Source organism: Panicum virgatum, chromosome 8K (assembly GCF_016808335.1).
Source record: "Panicum virgatum strain AP13 chromosome 8K, P.virgatum_v5, whole genome shotgun sequence".
In the NCBI taxonomy this organism is placed as follows: domain Eukaryota; kingdom Viridiplantae; phylum Streptophyta; class Magnoliopsida; order Poales; family Poaceae; genus Panicum; species Panicum virgatum.
In genome coordinates this window covers 26716773-26735574 of record NC_053143.1, presented here as the reverse complement: position 1 = coordinate 26735574, position 18802 = coordinate 26716773, and the positions used below count along the sequence as shown (strand labels likewise).

Genomic DNA, 18802 nt, shown 5'->3' with positions numbered 1-18802 from the left:
TGTTCAGTACATAGGTTCCTAGGATCATGCATCTAGGGTTTCAATTCAAATCCTAAGAACTGTAAATGCACAAGTAGGTAATAATGATAAATTGTAATAATTTGAAATACTGGGTTATGTCCAGGGCTTGCCTTCTCGGTAGTCGCTAGCTAAAAGAGCCCTGGGCTCTTCCAAACTTTGGTCCGAGTCTTCAGTCAGTATAGCAGCGTTCACCTGGACTTCTGGATCACCTCCTTCAGACTCCGGGATGAACTCGTACGTCCCGTCAGCTAGATCAGTCGTATCTATATGTGATGCAAGAACAATATTATAAACATACACACGAGGCGAAGAAATTGTAGTCTAACAAATAGCAAACAAACTTAACACATGGGCAGTCATTTATGGAGTAGTTAATTAACACCACTTACTCCACAAAACAACATGATCAACTTCACAAAAGAACTACACTATCTTCATAAAGCACGTGGTAGTTGTTTCCTATAGCAAATAAAACATGGTTTGCTAATAAATCAACAACTCAGTACTCAAACAGAAAGAAATTCAGAAAAAATTACTCTAAACAGAAGATATACAGAGTAATTAATACTGAAAATTCATATCAATTCATGCAGCCAATTATTCAGAAAAATTCATTTACTCAGACAACACCTAGAACAAGATTGAATTCTACATTACAAAATACAACACTTATGATTCTCAAAATATTTCAGAACATGATTCATATGCCTAAGAACGTTCCATAAATTTTTCAGAATTTATTTAGACATAAAACTGAAGTAATAATTTTGACAAAATTAAACCACATATGGTAAAATTAATTAGTACAGAGAGTTATATAATGTTTCTGGTTCTTAGCTTTTACAGACATGCATATACGACAAAAATAGAGTTACACAAAAATTCTCAGAATTTTCTAAGTAAGGAAACTATTTATCACAATAAAAGCTTACTTAAAATGCATTAAATCAAAGATATAGTTAGACAGCTCTAAAATTTCCCAAACTTGGGTAACAACAAGGTTGTAGTGACACGTAAGTATGAAAAAAGTTTCACACTCAGAAATTAAATATTTCTATCAGGAAAATTAAATTAGCAAAACTAGTAGATTTAGGAATCTTGAAACTTTGACCTAGTTAATGATGTCAAAAAAATTTCAAATTTTTACCAGGCACTAGTAACACTGTAAGACACAATCAAGCTAAAAATCATAGACAGTTACTGAGAAGAACTCCTAGAACAAATAAAGACAATTTATTCTTTCCTTTTTCTTAGATTAAAATATATACTAAAAATGAAGATGTGCATGTAACAAAACTTGTAGTTCTTGTAATAAGAATCCCAAAACATTTGGGTTTGTATTTTTCTAATTTTTCTACGAATTTCTAGGTATTTTCAAAGTTCAGCCTAGAAACAAATGAGAAAGGTTTGAAAACTTGCAGAGAGGTCCTTAGAAATTCTAAAAGTATTTGCAGGGAAGACCCTGGCCGGAGTCAGAGCAGGGGAAGGGGTTTGACCGGCCGGCGGCGGTGAAGCAGAGAGGGAGAGAGGTGGAAGAAGAAGGGTGGATCTATTTGTAAATTCAGAAAATTCCCGGGACCCTACTGTAAATCAACAATAACTTTTAAACTAGGGCTCAATTGAAAAAGTGTCCAACATGAAAGTTGTTCAAATTTTCAAGATCTACAACTTTGATGTTGTGCAAAAATTGATTTGACCAAAGATTAAAGAGTTATTTTGAAAACATATGAAGGATTTTGAATTTAATGGACTTTTGTCTTTTCCATTGCAAATTCAGTTTAATTTCAAACTAAAAAGCAAAATTTTCTGTCATGTAATGATTACACTGAATTTTACACATAAACCCTCCACAAAAGCAATATTAGCTCTCCCTATTCAAATTAAACTATAGAAAGGACCCTGCAATAAATTATATTTACACAACTACCCTTTTATATTTTACAATAAGATCCTTTTTCAAGCAAATTAAGCACATGATGCATAAAATCAATACAATTCTACTGTGCAGACACCTAGGGTGTCACAACCCGCGCGTCCCGCGAGGGCGGCGGCGGCAGGGCCACCTTTCTCTCATCCCTTTCGTTTGGCGGGCACGGCCGCGGAGCGCATGGGGATCCGGCCGTAGTGGTGCCACGGTGGCTCGGCGAGCCGGGATTCGGGGTCTCTGCGCCCGGATCCGGCGGGCTTGGAGGCGGCTCTACAAGCTGCGGTGGCGCAAGGTGATGCCAAGGAGGCGGTGCGCTGCAGTGGAGCTGAGGAGGTTGTGGCCATGGTGAAGACGTGCATGGGCTCGGGCGGCCGCGTGGTGTATGCCACGCTTCGGCCTGGTCGCCAGTCGCCGGAGCGGGCTGGCATGGCATCATCGGTGTTGCCTGATCCCGGACCTCCGCTGCCGGATCCGACGTCCGCAGTGCCAGATTCATCGCCTGGCATGGCAGCAGCGGTGGCCGTGCGACTAGAGGCGCGTGGATCTGCGTGGGGGGCGGCCTGAGCTGGGAAGCGGCGGCGGCGGCCGGCACGGACGGCATCGGCAGCGGCCGGCGCAGGTTGACGGCGGTAGCGGCGGCTGGTGTGACTGGGTGCAAGGGGCTGCTGGTGGTGGCTGCGGGCCGTGGCCTTATCGTGGCTGGCCGTGGCGGCCGTGGATGGCTGTGACCGGGCCGGCGCTTGGGCGATGGGATTTGTGCTGAGGTGGTTGGTGCTTCTCGACGGTGATGCTGGCCCGGTGCCGCCTTGGTGGTGGGGTTGGGGGCTGGCTGGTGCATGCTGGTGGCACTGTGGTGGTGCTTCGGGCTGTAACGGGCATCTTCCGGTGGAGGCGATGCAGAGGCGATGAGGAGCGGGCTACTGGCTTGGCCAAGAACGTGTGGCAGACATGGTGCTGAGTTGGGCGTAAACCTTCAGTAGCGCCTTTGTCAGTGTCGATGGTCCACACCCTTGTGGCGTCATTCTCCCTGCTGGGGGCACCATTGTTAGGCACCATGTGCCCTGCTACATGGGGCTCTCGAGGGTGAGAACCATATCCATCTCTGGACGTGCGACGGCGGCACCATTGGCGTCGTGCCCTCCTTGGAGGCGCCACATCTGAGGCCAGCCTTGGTTAGGTAGTGGCGATGGTTGGTTGGTAGTGTTGCTCGTGCGCAACGGCAGAGGAGGTGCTCTTGGTTCGTGTTGGCAGGGAGGTGCAGAGGACCCATGGGTGCTGAAGGTCTTGAGCTAGCGCGCTTGGTGCTGTGGTGACTCCGGTGTCGGCTGGGCTGAGGTGTTGCTCTCATAGCGGTTTCAAATATCTGAGTTCTTGGCAGAGGAGTGCGAGGCGGTGGGAGAGGCGAGGCCCCCACGCAGAGTGGCCAGTATCAGTGATTTTCATCGGCGCTGCGACGGGGGTGTTCTGCTAATGCTCCTTTGGGATAGGGGAATAGACGATCGTGTGTGTGGCTTGAGGGTTATCTCCCATGGTGGAGGAGTTCAAGGTGCTGCTCAGACTTGCAGCGGGCCGCGGCTTTTAGCGTGCCATAGCATTGGCGACGACGGCGCAGTTTGCGGTGGTATCTTTCGCTTTCTCTCCAGTTTGTGGTGGTGTAGTGTTTTATTGAGTGCGTTGTTTGTATGCGTTCTTTGTGTGGTGATGGTGTTCGCTTTGGCGCGTTATGTACGATTGTTTCTTCTTCTTATATGATGTGGCAGTGCTCCTGTCTTTTATTTAAAAAAATTTGTCACCACTAGTGACAGCAGCACCCACTGTTGAGAGGTCATTCGGGCTACTGGCTAGTGGCAGTGGGCATATATTTTTTGAGGGGCAGGCTACTGGGCTTACAGTTAACGTTAGTGCTGACTCTGTCAGGCCCAGGCCTTCCTCTGCTCCTCAAGACGCTCACCAGGGAGTTTTTTTATTTTCATATTTTTTTCGATTTATCAAAAATATATTTCGTGATTTTTTTTTTCAAAAATGTCACCCAGCCGCCGGTTCATCCGGCGGAAGGTTGTTACCGCCGGATGAACCGGCGGTAGGATCGTTCCGCCGTGGGCCGTGGTGGGCCGGACCTTACCTCCGGTTCAAACGGCGGTAGGTGCTTACCGCCGGATGATCCGGCGGTAAGCACCTACTGCCGTTTCAACCGGCGGTAAGGTCCGGCATATTAAACCGCGCGCGCTCGCTCCCCCAGCGCCGCCGCCCGCTCGATCCGCCCACGCCGCCGCCCGCGCCACCGCCCGCCCGCGCGCTGCCCCGCACCGCCGCCTGTCCGCCCCGGCGCCCGCGCGCACGCCCGCCCCCCGCGCGGCTCCCGCACGCGCGCTAGGCTTTGCCGGCGGCACGGCTCGCAGCGCTCTCCCGGCCGCCGCACCGAGGCGGCGCTCGCCACTCGGATCGCAGGTATATTTTAAAATTTAATTTTAGTAATAATAGTTGGTACATTAGAATTAGAAATATTAGTGTTTTCGAATATAGTTTTATGTGTAGAAATAGTTTTTAGCGTGTAATTATTTGAATATAGTTTCATGTGTAGAAATTGTTTTTTTATGTGTAGAAATATTAGTGATTCGAAAATAAATTATTACGATACAAAATCGTAGAACATGTAATTGAAAATATTAGTTTACATACGAATATAATTGAAAATATTAATGAGTTCAAACAGACATATTTGTCTCATAAAAATATTATTAATTAATATTATATTACAGAAAAATAGAAATTGTTGTCAGTAATAAAAATTGTAGAGAAATAATTAAGATATATGTAAAAATAGCAGAATTATTTTTGAGCGTTGATTAAATTCTAAGGAAGAGTAATTATTGTCGTAAATATTGGCAGGCATGTCAGATGATTTGTATTTTCAAGTGTTCTATGGGTCAGGAGAAGTTAGATATGGTCCTGAAGGGGTAGATTTGTCAGAGTTTAGCTCGATCACAAAAAAAATACCCCGAGCTAGAGAGAGGACTTGGATTTCAATATCCAATTGGCTATTTAAAGCTTTCGGCCTTAGTCGAGATGAACATGAGATCTCTGTCATGGCAGTGGTCAGTCGAAGGGAACCAGTATTTTGGGAGCTATTGCCGCTTGAAGGGACGCAAAACTGGAGGAACTATGTCAATATAAGTAGTAGCCGAGGCTTACCGCTTGTGTTGTTTATTCAAGCATTCGAGAAGATTAGTTTTAGAACTGAAGCGGGCGGGGATCATGAAGGCCAGGGAGATATAGTATCGGAAGAAACTGAGACGATGCATGAATCTCATGAAGAAGGTGGTGAACTCGAGATTTTAGAAGATGATAGACATGCTGCACACGAACCTCGTCAAGCAACTGGTCAGGCTGATGAAGGGGAAAACATTCCAGAGATAGTTGAAGAGTTTCAGAGGGAGGGTGAAGAACAGCACAATGCAATGAATGATGACTCCTCGGATGATGATGATGATGATGATGATGACGACGGAGATTATCATGTCCCACACAACTGGTCCGGTTATGATTTTTCAAAATTAAGTGTAAATGAAGGTGAAGCGGTGCCTTGGGAGTACAGGCAAAATGAGGTATGCATCGGTTCGGTGTATGCCAACAGTGACAACATGAAGGAAGCTATAAAACGTTGGTCGACTCTCTCTTTGCAAAGACAGTTCAAAGTTGTCAAGAGCAGTCCGAGAACATATGACGTGCGTTGTGTGAGAAGCGAATGTCCTTTCAGGGTGTATGCTTCTATGGGCAAGTGGCAGGATTTCTGGGAGGTCAAAAAAATTGTGGAGCACACATGCCTGCTTGAGCAATTAGAACCACAGCACCGCAACCTCAGTGCAGGTTTCATAGCTAACTACATGTACCCTTTGATCGTGGACAATCCTAGTTATGAACCTAAGTCAATCATTTGTGCTGTTGAGGAGGAGTTTAAATATAAAATTAGCTACAACAAAGCTTACAGAGCGAAACAGAAAGCGCTGCAGATGAGGTGGGGGACGTATGAAGCTTCGTATCACAATATGCCGGCAATGCTGCACACTATATGTCTTAGAAATCCTAGTAGCTATTACGACTTGAAAATGTATCCATGTGCCCAGAAGCCTGGAAAGCAGGTACTCCAACGGTCGTTCTTGGCCTTGGGCGCTTGCATTGAGGAGTTTCCGTACTGCCGGCCAGTCATTTGTATAGATGGGACATTTTTGACAGGAAGGTATAAAGGCACAATCCTCACAGCTGTTGCAGCTGATGGTAACAGATAATTGTTGCCTTTGGCAATTGCCTTTGTGGAGAAAGAATCAGGGGATACTTGGTATTGGTTTTTGCAGAGGGTGAATCAGATGATTGTCAAAGATGTAGAGAACGTGTGTTTGATTCATGATCGGCACAAGGGTATATTACAAGCAATCGATGACATACAGAATGGTTCTACTGAGCGTAGTAGGACTGCACTTTGGCCGGACCTAAAGAGTAGGTGGTGCATGAGGCATATGGGGGCAAACTTTCATACCCAGTTCAAGAACAAAATCCTTATGAAGCTATTCAAGTGGTTATGCAGCCAGAATCAGGAAAGGAAATTCAACTTCCTATGGAAAAAAATTGGATGAGCTAATAAAAAAAGCAAACGGCGGAGCTAGCGAAGAGATCTGTCAATACAGAGGACGACGACCAGGTCTCGCTTGAAGATGTGGGCTTGGACGGTCCGAATGTCAGGCGCAAAAGGAGAAGGGCAATTAAGACATTCTCTGAGTGGATTGAGCACGAACCAAAAGAGAAATGGGCTTTACTGTTTGATGAAGGAGGTGCTAGGTATGGTTTAATGACTACGAACCTAGCGGAGGTATACAATTGGGTGCTGCGTGGTGTAAGATCATTGCCACTTGTTGGGATCGTGGAGTTCTTCTTGTATAGCACTTGCGAGTACTTCAGGGACCATTACGCTGTGGCACAGAAAGATATGGTCGATAATCGCAAAGTTTACGGATACAAGGCTACGGAGCATATGGAGGAAGCTTTCAAAAAGGCCCGTTTACATCGGGTGACTCCAGTTGGCTCTATGGAACGTCGGTACGAGGTGATGTGTAGGGACAAAGGCTGAATGGGGGGCCGGTGTGAGAATCATGTGCAGGAGTGTGTTCTCCGTCCTGATGCTTGTATTTGCTCATGTCATAAGCCAAAGCTGCTGTACCTGTCGTGCACACATGTCATTGCTGCCTGTTTTGAGGCTGGTGGACTACAGGCTCGTATGTATGTCTCAAATTACTTCATGAAGGAAACTATTTGGATGACTTGGAGGCACGAGATATATGGGTTTCGCATCCTTGGAGACTTCATAACTGATCTTGGACACAATGCAACTTACATTCCGGATCCAGATCCAGAAATGTTTCAAGGGGTGGGCCGACGCAAGAAGAAACGCATTAGAAATAACATGGATCGATTGGAGGGTGGTCGAGATGTCCGCCTCTGCTCGAAGTGCCATGAGACGGGTCATACGTACAAGTATTGTACGGCATTGAGTTATGGTGGCCGCACAGATGGAGCGGGCCCATCAGAATCTGCTCCAAATCCGGCACCGCAGGCAACGGGTCGTCGTGGCCGCCGTCCTAACAACGATGGCCTTATGTGATCGATGACGATTGTCATTTGTGTCATTTGCTATTGAATCATGTTCGATGTTAAATTATGTAATATTAAGAACTAATATGTCGTAAACTGATTTTGTCTTGGCGTACGAATATTTGTTGTAATATGTGGCGCAAATGTATGTTCAACTTTATTGCTGTAATTGGAAATTAAAATTATATAATATGTAATTTGTTGTGCATCATTTATAAGTTTATTACATTATGTTTTATTTAGTATTTTATTAAAAATTTGTTGTATTACTTAATTTTTGTTCTGAAATTTTATTTAGTATTGTTTTACGTTAATGTTATTATGCTTAATATTGTTATTTATGTTATGAAATTATTTGTAATAAATCTCATTATACAGGTATGCGCACGAGGAAGGAACTACCCCTGAGTTGCTAGATGCTCTCGTCGACAAGCGCCACCGGTCGTACATGTCTGCGGTCCGTGGCATCAGCTTAGGGACGTTTCGGGCTCGTGTGCCCATGTCGACGATGCCGATTCACCGTCGCTGGGTTCCTAGGTACGGGTTACATTTGTCACATATTTTAATTGTTTCCTTAACCTTTTGTTCTAACTTGATTTTCATTTTCGCGATGCAGGTTACGCGCTTCAGGTCTTCTCCCGATTGCGCGACTTGTGGAGGGAGATATGGCGGACCCTGCACGTCGACCTAGGGACAGGGCTCCACGGTTCCAGTTCGACATGTCCCTCCTCGCGGCACTTCTTGACCGATGGCGTCCGGAGACGCACACGTTTCACCTCCCGGTCGGTGAGATGACCCCTACTCTTCAGGACGTGGCGATGCTTCTAGGCTTGCCGTGTGCTGGACGAGCTGTGGGTGCAGAGGACGTGGGACTCTCGTGGCGTGATGACCTTTTGGCTCGGTTCGCCGGGGTTCAGCGCAACGAGCTAGCGTTGCCGTACCATGACGTGGGTCATACGAGCGATTGAGTCCGAGGCTTCGTCGAGTATGGGCCAGTACCATGACATGACGCCTGCCCAGCACCAGAGCACGCTGCAGAAGATCGTCGATATGTGCAAGCGATTCCGACGAGCCGTGACCTGTCGTGAGGACGACACCTTCCTCCCACCTCACAGCTAGGGGGTGCCCCACTCACGACGCAGGACTACAGTCAGGTGGAGCAGACGCCTATTCCTGAGCAGGGTCGTCGGTCCACTCGCCAGACCATCCCGCCGGAGCCACTGACGTACTCGCAGCACCACACTAGGGCGGGCCAGGCTGCAGAGCGACGTGGCAGGAGGAGAGGGGGCAAGCGCGGACGCATCTAGTTTACAGGTTGTAGCTTGTTAATTACTTTGTTCCGTCATACTATGTTATGTATGCATGTGCAGACTATGATTCAATGTGTCCATTACATACCATTATGATGAGTAGGCCAGTGCAATATTTCGGGCGATGGTATATGTCCATGCAGTGAAATTATGACGATTACGCCGGTGCCATGCAGTGTTCCGGGCGATGGGATATGTCGGGGCAGTACAATAATCACGAGTAGGTCGATGCAGTGACAGTACGTCGAGTTTAAAGTGGGCGATGCGATGAGTAGGTCGATGCAATAATCCGTGTTTAAAGTGGTAGCAGTGAACGCTGTGGAGCGTGCGAGTACTGATGGTACGAGCAGTGAGAGGTTCTGTTGTTGTTTTTAGTGGAATGAGTGCGCACTGTGGAGCGTGCGAGTGCAGAACCGTGGACGACTGTGGAGCAGTGAGAGATAATATCTGTGTTCAAAGTGCTTGGACATGCAAGCAGCCCTGCGTCTATAAAAGAGCACCTTGTGGTTCCTGAGAGCACAGACTTGCAATTCAGTTTCCACTTTTTTTAATTAGCCCAACCAAACAGCTATGAGCTCCTCATTCTCCCGAGCAACTTTCCGTCGGGAAATGGAGGCTAATTTAGGACCCTCTCCTAACGATCTCAATAGATGTATTACAGATTGCAAGGTATTGCCGAAAGGTGTAGAGCCACCAGGTTGCTATTGCCAAATGCGTTGTGTTCCGAACATATCTCGTGATTACGAGACTTTTGGCCAGAGATATTGGTGTTGCAAGAATATCGAGGAAGTCCAAAAAAGAGGTGCAACATCACAGGTATAGATTAATTTGTAAATATGCTTTTATTATTTTTATTAATTTTGAATCGTTTCTTGTTTGCAAAAGTACGCTGGTGATGACACGCATACTCATTGGTGTCATTTCCATGAGTGGATTGACACGTGGATCACCCATCGTGATCAGCAATATATGGAGTGGTTAAAGAAGGTGAATGAAGATTTACGCAAAGCGAGCGTGCAAAACCAGACATCGCGGGACGTGATAAGGGTACTGCCCGTAAATGATTGATGTTGTACTGCTCCGTCTGAATAAATAATGTAACGTTTGTTCGAATTACCTAAGGCATGTTAGGTTTAGTATTGGACCTCGTTACCGTAGTTTGCAACAGGTCCTGACATGCCATGTCATGTGTTCTGTGCGTTGAATTGTGTGGACCACTATTTAATTTGTGTTCAATGTTTGAACGGTGATTGTTTTCATTGTTTTTATTGTGTGTACTGGCCGATATATGCCAATGGAGTTGTCATCGCGTCGGTCTGAAAAGTTTATTTGTAGGGCAATGCTTCTGAATAATTTAGTTGCAGCTAGTACATATTACACAATGCCGATTAATTTGACATTGAAATTACAATAACAATTGCACTGGCATGTACATGAAACACGCTAACGTTGTGTTCCATCTAGACCTAACATGCCTTAGGGAATATGAAATTCGAACATTACATGATAGTCATCTATTGAGTGCACCGAGGATACTTCCCCTTCCTAATAGCCTCGGGTCCCGCCTCCTTCGCACGGCGGGCCCTCTCTCGCTTCCTCTCCCTATCAGCTTCACGCTCCTCCGCCTGCCGACGTTCCACTTTTGCGAACCTCTTCTCGATCTCTTCTTTATCTTTCTTGCGCTTCTCCTCCATTTTTTCCTCTTGCAGCATTCGCTGCCACCTTTCCGCAGCCCACCTTGCTTGGCGCTCAACGTGTTCCTTAGCTTCGGTCGATTGCTCCGTGTCCAGCCACTATATGAAATCACAAAGAGGTGGTGGACTCTATTTCCAAGCCGAGTTAGAATTAACATACTGAACTCCGAATGCGCAAACTAGATAGTGCGAGGTGATACCTTCGCTTTGTCCTTGCCGTAGCGCTTTGGCGGATCGTACTCGTAGTTCTCACACATGAAGAACCTCCTGCCGAAGTCATCGCCCAAAACTTTGGACTCCATCAGCTTGCACAACGAACCGCAGAAGCACATTGGAACCTGCACTCCTTGAGGCACAGGTTCTCTAATCTTGTTCCACGAAATGTAGGTAGAACCAGAGGAAGACATGGTGGCCGTGCGTGGATGGCTAAAGACTTCGTATGAGATGGCTACTGACTTCATATGAGATGGGGCGATGTTTTATTTATAGATGGAGCTATTTGGTCTATAGGCATGGTTCACGCATGTCTATCGCCGTTTGAAACGGCGGTAGGTACTCCCACATTTTTAATTATAGCGGGGGTGCAGAAGAATCTGATGCAAGGTGACAGGACATCGAAATCGTAATTGAAACTCATGAATATCTCATGAAAATATATTTTCACAGACTATTAGAGTTAAATCTAATTCGTATAAATTTAAAAAAAAATTTCCCTAACCTCCGCTATCTCTATTATTTTCTGAAATATCTCTAAACGTAAAGAAAATAATTATAGGTCAGACAGTCCTTAAAATAATTATACAATTAATTACAGCAGTGAAAACATATAAAATAATTAAAAATAAATTACATATAAAATAATTAAAAATAAATTGTGGGAACACCTACTGCAGTTTCAAACGGCGGTAGGGCGCTGCCGTCTACAGGGCAGCTACAGCCAGCTGTAGGAGCCGGCTATAGCCGGGCTACAGCGCGGCGGTAGCACTTACCGCCGGTTCGTTTGGCGGTAAGGAGCTACCGCCGGATCAAACGGCGGTAGCTTCCATGGGCCGTGGGATAAGGATCTTACCGCCGGTTCGTTTGGCGGTAACTCCTTACCGCCAAACGAACCGGCGGCAGGGTGATATTTTTGAAAAAAAATAGCCACATATATTTTTGATAAATCGAATAAAAAAATAAAAAAATAAAAAAATTCCTCACCAGGCCACCACCGCGCTGCGCTACCTTCAGGCTTCAGCCCACACAAACCTTCATCGCACGAGCGCTCGCCGGAGAGGAGAAAGGGAGGCCGGAGGACGAAACCCTAGCTTGCGGCATCGGCGGCGGCGGGAGAAGGAGAAGATGATCTAGGACGTGAACTCGCCCCTCTTCCGCTCCGTCCTCAGCCAGAAGGGCGGCGCCGACAAGAGGTCCGTCCGCTCCCTCCTCCAACCCCTGTCTCTCCCGGACGCCCCCAAAAAAAATGCCCCAGCCCGCCGCCTGTCGTCTCCTAGTTTGGGGTTGCGCTGCCATGGTCTTGTTCGCGCTTCGTTCTATGGCGTTGGGGCATCACGCGCGTGGTACTGGGTTCCTCGGACGGGTCGAATTTGGATGTTGCGACAATCTAGCTCCTCAAATTAGAGGGAAGCATTTTTTCAGGAACAGGAGCTGTAGGCAGGGGATTCTGTAATCCTTTAACGTGGGGTTGTTGGTTCGGACGCATATTGAGTGACATTGCACGGTGACATTCCCCGTGATATTGAGTCACTGACGTGTGGGACCCACATCTTTCGCATGTGGGCGCTTCCCTCTGTCATAATGCGTTTAGGAGATTTTTGTTTTTGGGTTCAATTTTTATATTGGTGCCAATAATCTTGATGGTTTTTGGATTGTAGGGAAGAGGTTACTAGATATATTTAGATTCCAGTATAATTCTTGCACGTTCTGGCTACCAGTTGAAGCCCCTTTATCAGACTGGTTATATTGTGTTTATTGAATTAAATAGTGTGTCTGGCTGTCTGCTGATCTTGCTGAGTTCGTTGAACAAAGTGAAAGGTCCAAATTACTTCCCTCAAGTATGGCCCAAGTCAGATAACCCCTTTAACTATCTCTTTGTTCAATATGGCCCCTAAACTCATTTGGTTCAATTTACCTCCTAATACAATTTATCTTTTTTATTTCTCTACATACAACTGGAAACTTAGTTTAAGATTTTGTAGGGTTGCAGTGGGCATCACAATGTATGTCAAAATAATATAATATGATTTTTTTGTTATTATTTTTCTATAATTTTATACCATAAGGGTTAATTTATTATTAAATATCAATACCTTATCAAAATAATGATGAAAATGCTTGACATATTTTTCTAAAATGTGTTATGATGCCCGCTATCATCTTGCAAAATTTTAACCCAAAATTTCGCTTGTGCATGGATAAATAAAATGACTAATCTTATTAAGGGGTAAATTGTGTTGGAACTGATCAAACTGATCAGCCTCTCCCTTGTGACCTCTCCGCACAAATGCAAGCAAGCAATCCTTGCTAGCTTCACTCGGTCGGTGGAAAAGACACAAGCTAATAGAGATCACAGATACACACACGAGAGCTTTTTGCAGCACCACACACTGGTGCTCCTCTTTCTCTTTTCACCACACAAACAAATGCTGATTACAGGTCTTAAATAAACACACCCTGAGCTATGTTTTGGCCACATGACCCAGCCAAACACCACATGGCTTAACCACTAAGAACTTCCCTACATGCTGGCCACATCTGCTTGCATTGCATGTAAAGCACCACTAAGAGCACATATGCAAACGACTCTTCCAACAGCAAGCTCTGATCCACTCCGTCGACAATGCATCCGCCCATACAAACAGACTAACCTTATCTTCTTGCTTCTGAACTAGCGCTGCCATGACTCTGATCGACCAAGCACCTGGCTGCACACACACCTGCAAGCCTGACTCCAATGACACACATGCACACATAACATCATGGTTCCCAATGATCTGCTTGCACGTGCAAATCCTGGCCACTGCCATGCTGCACGACAGACACGGCCACAACTAACATTGACCCAATAATGCTAAACTGACACACATGCACACGCCCAACAAGATTATGTCTAACAAATTGTACCAAATGACATAGTTTAGGGGGTAAATTGAACCAGGAAATGGTTTAAGGGGTTATCTGGACTACGATGATACTATAGGAGAGTAATATGGACTTTTTCCTTGAACAAATGAACCATACGATAGTATGATATGTACTGAGTGATATATTCCGCGAACGGGTGCCAAGCCGGATTGGTTAGAAGACCTCAGTAGCACTCCTCAGGTCCTGGGTTCGTCTCCCAATGGGAGCGAATTTTAGGCTGAAGTTAAAAAAATCCCCTCGCCTACTTACATGCCAAAGCACATGGAAATAGGTCTCTCCCACCCCGGCTAGCTCTCACATGGGTTACGGTATGGGTTATGGCACCATTGTGTAAGGGTGAGGCAGGGGTTCGGGGGTTTTCTCGGCCTGCATGAGAGGTCTTCTTCTTACATTAATGCTCGAGGGGCGGCTTGCCCCTCGCAGGTCGAGTTTTTTTTTTTGAGTGATATATTCTTTTTCCTGTATTATTAGTAAAAAGACGCTTAAAAAATGATCCATCAAGTTATTCAGTGAGAACATGTACTGGTGCTGGGGATATGGTATATCACAAATTATGGCTGTTGTTTAGTACAAAATGACTTATTTTATCATCTATTTTGATGAAGTTGAATTGCACTTGGGCTGGTTATATGCAGTTGGTGATTACAATATATAAGGAGGATATAGGTATAGGCTGCTGTTTCCAGATATATTGTGCCACTTTCTTGTGATCTCTGCACACATGTGCATTATGTTGAATTTTTCTTGACGTCCTTGAATGCCTCATGGGAGACATTTTTAAAGTCTAGCCTTTCTGATAAGGAATCAGTTAAGTTCGGCCCTCCAACATGGCCACGGTAGTTTTGCACATGATATGTGACAAACATTATTCTATCTATGATTGATATTTTGTTCCCTTTTTCTATTTTTCACTTTTTCCTAGTGTCTTCCACTCTTTTTAGAAATCCATTGTAACTTAAGAATGTATCCATCAAACTCTTGATAACCAAATGTGTGTAGCCAAGGTAAGCTTGGGCAATTGATTCATTTTACCCACCTCGTAAGGTTCAGCAAATTATCCAAACAGGTCCCTTTTCTCCCAAATGATTTACTTTATATAGAAGTTTCATCTTGGTACTGACATGCTGATTGCTGTCGAAGTAAGACTAAGGAAGATTGGTAATTATGCTGTTTGCTGTAGGATTAATTCTCGCATTGTAGCAAAAGCTTAAAGCTGGCACTAAGATTTAACACAATTTTCGACTTATACATCAATTGCCAAGTTGGTCCTACCCAAATCAATATTGGTTGGAAGTTGGAACTGTTACCACCTGCAATAGTCTACATCTATTTATTGTAGAAGATGCCATACCTATAGTTATATTAGAGTCATTGAATGCACAGAAGAGTGTTAAGTGTGTACCTTATCTCAACCTCATTCATTTTCTATGTCCTATGATGTCCTTCAACTATTGATGGCTTCTGGAACCATACATGTATTTCGACTGGTGGGGATACATTTATGTGGCATCATGTTGGCATACTTCTGTAGCTATGCTGATTTGCATTTCTGATAACTCCAAAGGGTCCAACTTTGCATTGAATAGAGCTGTCTGTTTTGTGCAGACATCTGGCAGTTCAGATAGTATGTTTGGGGCTTTCATTTTAGACCTCAACTGTGGTGAGGTAGTTTTGAGCTTGCATCGAATCATTTCATTCAGGAATAGACGGATTGATCTTTTTAACAAACTGCATAGTTTATTTTTTCTGTATTATCTTATATGTTGTCAACTGTATCACCTGGTCAAAGAGGAGGCTTTTTATATTCTTTTTTTTTTGAATTATTTGGAATTGCTAATAAGTTTATTTTTCAATTTTCTTGAGATAAGAATTTCTGGCACCTATGTTTTTCTTTTGTACATTCTGCAGTTACATATGGTGTACGGGAACTGTAAAGGAATTTGAAATGTGATGAGGGACTAGGAATGTTTATTGTGTGAATTAGAATTGTGAAAGAATGCTGTTAACTTTGTTTATACACAGAACGAGACATTGACCATCTGATGTATTCCAACAGATGGTAGTTTTCATATAAGCATATCATTATTTTAGTTGGTCAGTAGATTAGAGAATTATCCACACTTAAAATGTACAATGACAAGTTATTTCGGGAGAAACTTCTAGTTTTGTGCTGTCACATACATGGCTTTCCATACAGGGAGAATGCTCCCTTATGAGATATAAGTGGATGGAGGCTGATCAAGATCATTTAAACTTCTATATGAAATAACTTGTTTTGTTCATTTTGGTGGCTTCAGTTGAAAGGAAATCATTGTTCAACGAAACAACAGTTTTCATTAACATAAAATGGATGCATCTGAAAGCAATTTCTATTGAGTGATGTAAGTCTGCTGAATTAATTGTAGTGCCAACTGCAGTCCTATATAGAAGCAATCCTATAGTGTGCTTCCGTCAACATTTTTGAAACTCCACCCACCAATATTTATCATCAAAAGTACCTCTGGTATCCTAGAGTGCATGCTTATATTTCGAAGCTGATTATTGTTTTTTTCTATTTGGTCTGTAGTATGCTTTGCAGTAAGGTTACATGATTATTGACTTGCTAGGTCTGATCACAGGAAAATGGAGGAGCATAAACCAAAGGAGCAGAGGCCCAAAGCCAGCGAGAACAAGCCTGTGATGAACGAATGAACATCTCCGGAAGCGGCATTCATTAGCCCTGTGGTGAACCTCAATGTCCATCTCCACTGTTTAGCTTAAAACCAACGCTTCCTATAGTCTTAGCCATGCCCTAGTTTCCCCTTATAGTCTTAATCGCTCTGGCTGAACATGGCGACAGTGCAGTGGACATGAAGCTTGAACTACCTATGGGACTATTATCAATTTGAGACACCCATGATTGACAACTTTTCAGCGGCCCACCTGTTACTGCCGTTGCGGTTGGTACAAATTCGTGGGGCACCACCATGTTGGTGCCTCCTTTTCCACCTCCCCTGCTTATACCTTCCAACTTTATATAGTATCTAGAGGCAGGATGGTGTAAAGTGGTTCTTAGGCCGGATCTTCGCTCGTGGCGTTGCATGGAATCCGGAAGTCTTTGAATTTGTTGCATGGGAATCGTGGTCTGATCCGCTTGGGGGTCCCCTAATTTCGCGGGATTGCGGTCCTTTTCTGTGTTGTTGTGTTGCATGTGAGTCTGAAGGTGCGGTGGATCCCTTGTGGCTGTTCGTAGCTACTGTTTGTTTGGGTTGGACTGACGTTTTCTTTGATCTTACCTTACCTGGTTGGTTGTATTGTTCTTCCAAGCAAAGGTGAACAGCTTGAATGGTACTATGTGAAAACTGAAAGCAACCCACCGAAAGAGTTGAGAGTTGCCCTTCATTTCGTGTTCAGGAAAGTCATTAAGCTGTTGTTTCTGCACGGTAAAAGTTGATGACATTCCATGCTTATTGAACTGTTCTTTGGCTGCAGGTTTAAAAGTTACTGAACAATGTCAGTCTGACAGCAGAAACACGACGATTGCTTGATGCGAAAAGGCAGATATAGCCCCAATAATTTGAGGCGACTACCTCTGATCACCTGCCTGTCCTTTTAATTCACCCCCCAGAGGCCAGAGCAGCTTCACAGGCTGTTTGGTTGTTCAGCGAGTCGGTGATCGAGCCCATCACACTATTCCCTACACCGTCTGGTCGGGTAAATTATTAGTCGGGTTATAATCAGCACCATGATTAGTCGCCGACTGTTGAAGAAACCAAACCGGTCCCTCTCGGTGGCTGCGCAACCGCTTGCCCTAGCGTACAATGCACGGTCCTCGCGTTGTTTCTCACCGTATTCACATGCCTCCCGTAAGTCCAGCGGCATTCAGGCACCTACTACAGTCGCAGCCGGTCGAACGAACAGGTGAGAGAGAGAGAGACAGTGAAGCTTGCAGTCATGGTGCAGGGACCCGCCGGCTGGCCGGCCACGGCAGGCGGCCGGCAGCGCCGCACAGGCACAGGCAGCGGCAGCGGCAGCGGCAGCGGCAGCGCAGTGACGGCGTCTGGAGCGTTGCGAGCAGATCTGGCGTCCTGCGGGGCCGGACGGAAAAGGGTGGTGGTAGATGGCTGCCTCTGGTGAGGCTCCTGACTGACCGATCTTTTTGCTGACGGATAATTGGATTGCCTGGGGACTATGTGGTCGTCGGTCAGGCATGTATGATGCTGTTGTGACACACATGATTTCGTCGTCAGTTGCTGTCTGCAATGTACTCCTAAGCAAAAAGGCAAAGACAACCAGCTATGATCCACGTATGTTGACGTCTGGACAAGCTTAGGATTATGATGTAGACGTGTATCTCCATTGTAAAATCACCTATAGTATCATCATCGTCCAATCAACCGCTAGTTTGCCTCGACTCGAGTAGCAGCGTCACGCAATCAAGGTGAGATCATCGTCAATGGCTCAGATTACCATAAAATCCCCTGTCACGAACAGCTTATCACGGCTGCCATCGACAATCTCACACTATGGGGTGTTTGGGAGAGCTCTGCTCCATCAAATTTAGCTCCATTTCATCTTTTTTTTATCTAAACACATCACCTAGCTCCTCTCCACCAAAAACCTGGAGCTCCTCAAGAGGTGTTCCACCAAAATATGGAGCTGATGGAGTTGAAGAATATTACCCACCTGCCACCGCTTACACATCACACGTACCAGTTCGCTCATGGGAAAAGAAAAGTCTACGCCGCGCCACCCCTCGGGTCTCCTTTCCCCCACCGGGCTCCTCGGTCTCCCACGCCGCCGCCGCCCCTCGGGCCTCCCCGCCGCCACCAACTAGGCCTCTTTCCACCGCCGCCTGTTCCTCCTCGTCGCCGGCGCCTCACCCTACTGCGCCCGTGCACTGGCCTTGGCCTCCCATGCCGCCGTCGCATTGGCCACCGGCGCCGCCGTCACCAGCCAGCACTCCTCAGGCCCAAGCTACGCAGCCGCTGGCTCGGGGTCCGTGGCTCACTCGTGGCCCCCGCTCCCACGCCGGTGAAGTTCGCAGGCCCAGCCCCAAGCAGAGCTCACGGTCCCGCCCGCCC

General features: G+C 45.6%; 1 pseudogene; it reads left to right on the top strand.

The window, feature by feature from the left end:
* Positions 1-3781: 3781 nt before the first annotated feature.
* On the top strand, positions 3782-16843 carry LOC120644309 (annotated as a pseudogene).
* Positions 16844-18802: the final 1959 nt, after the last annotated feature.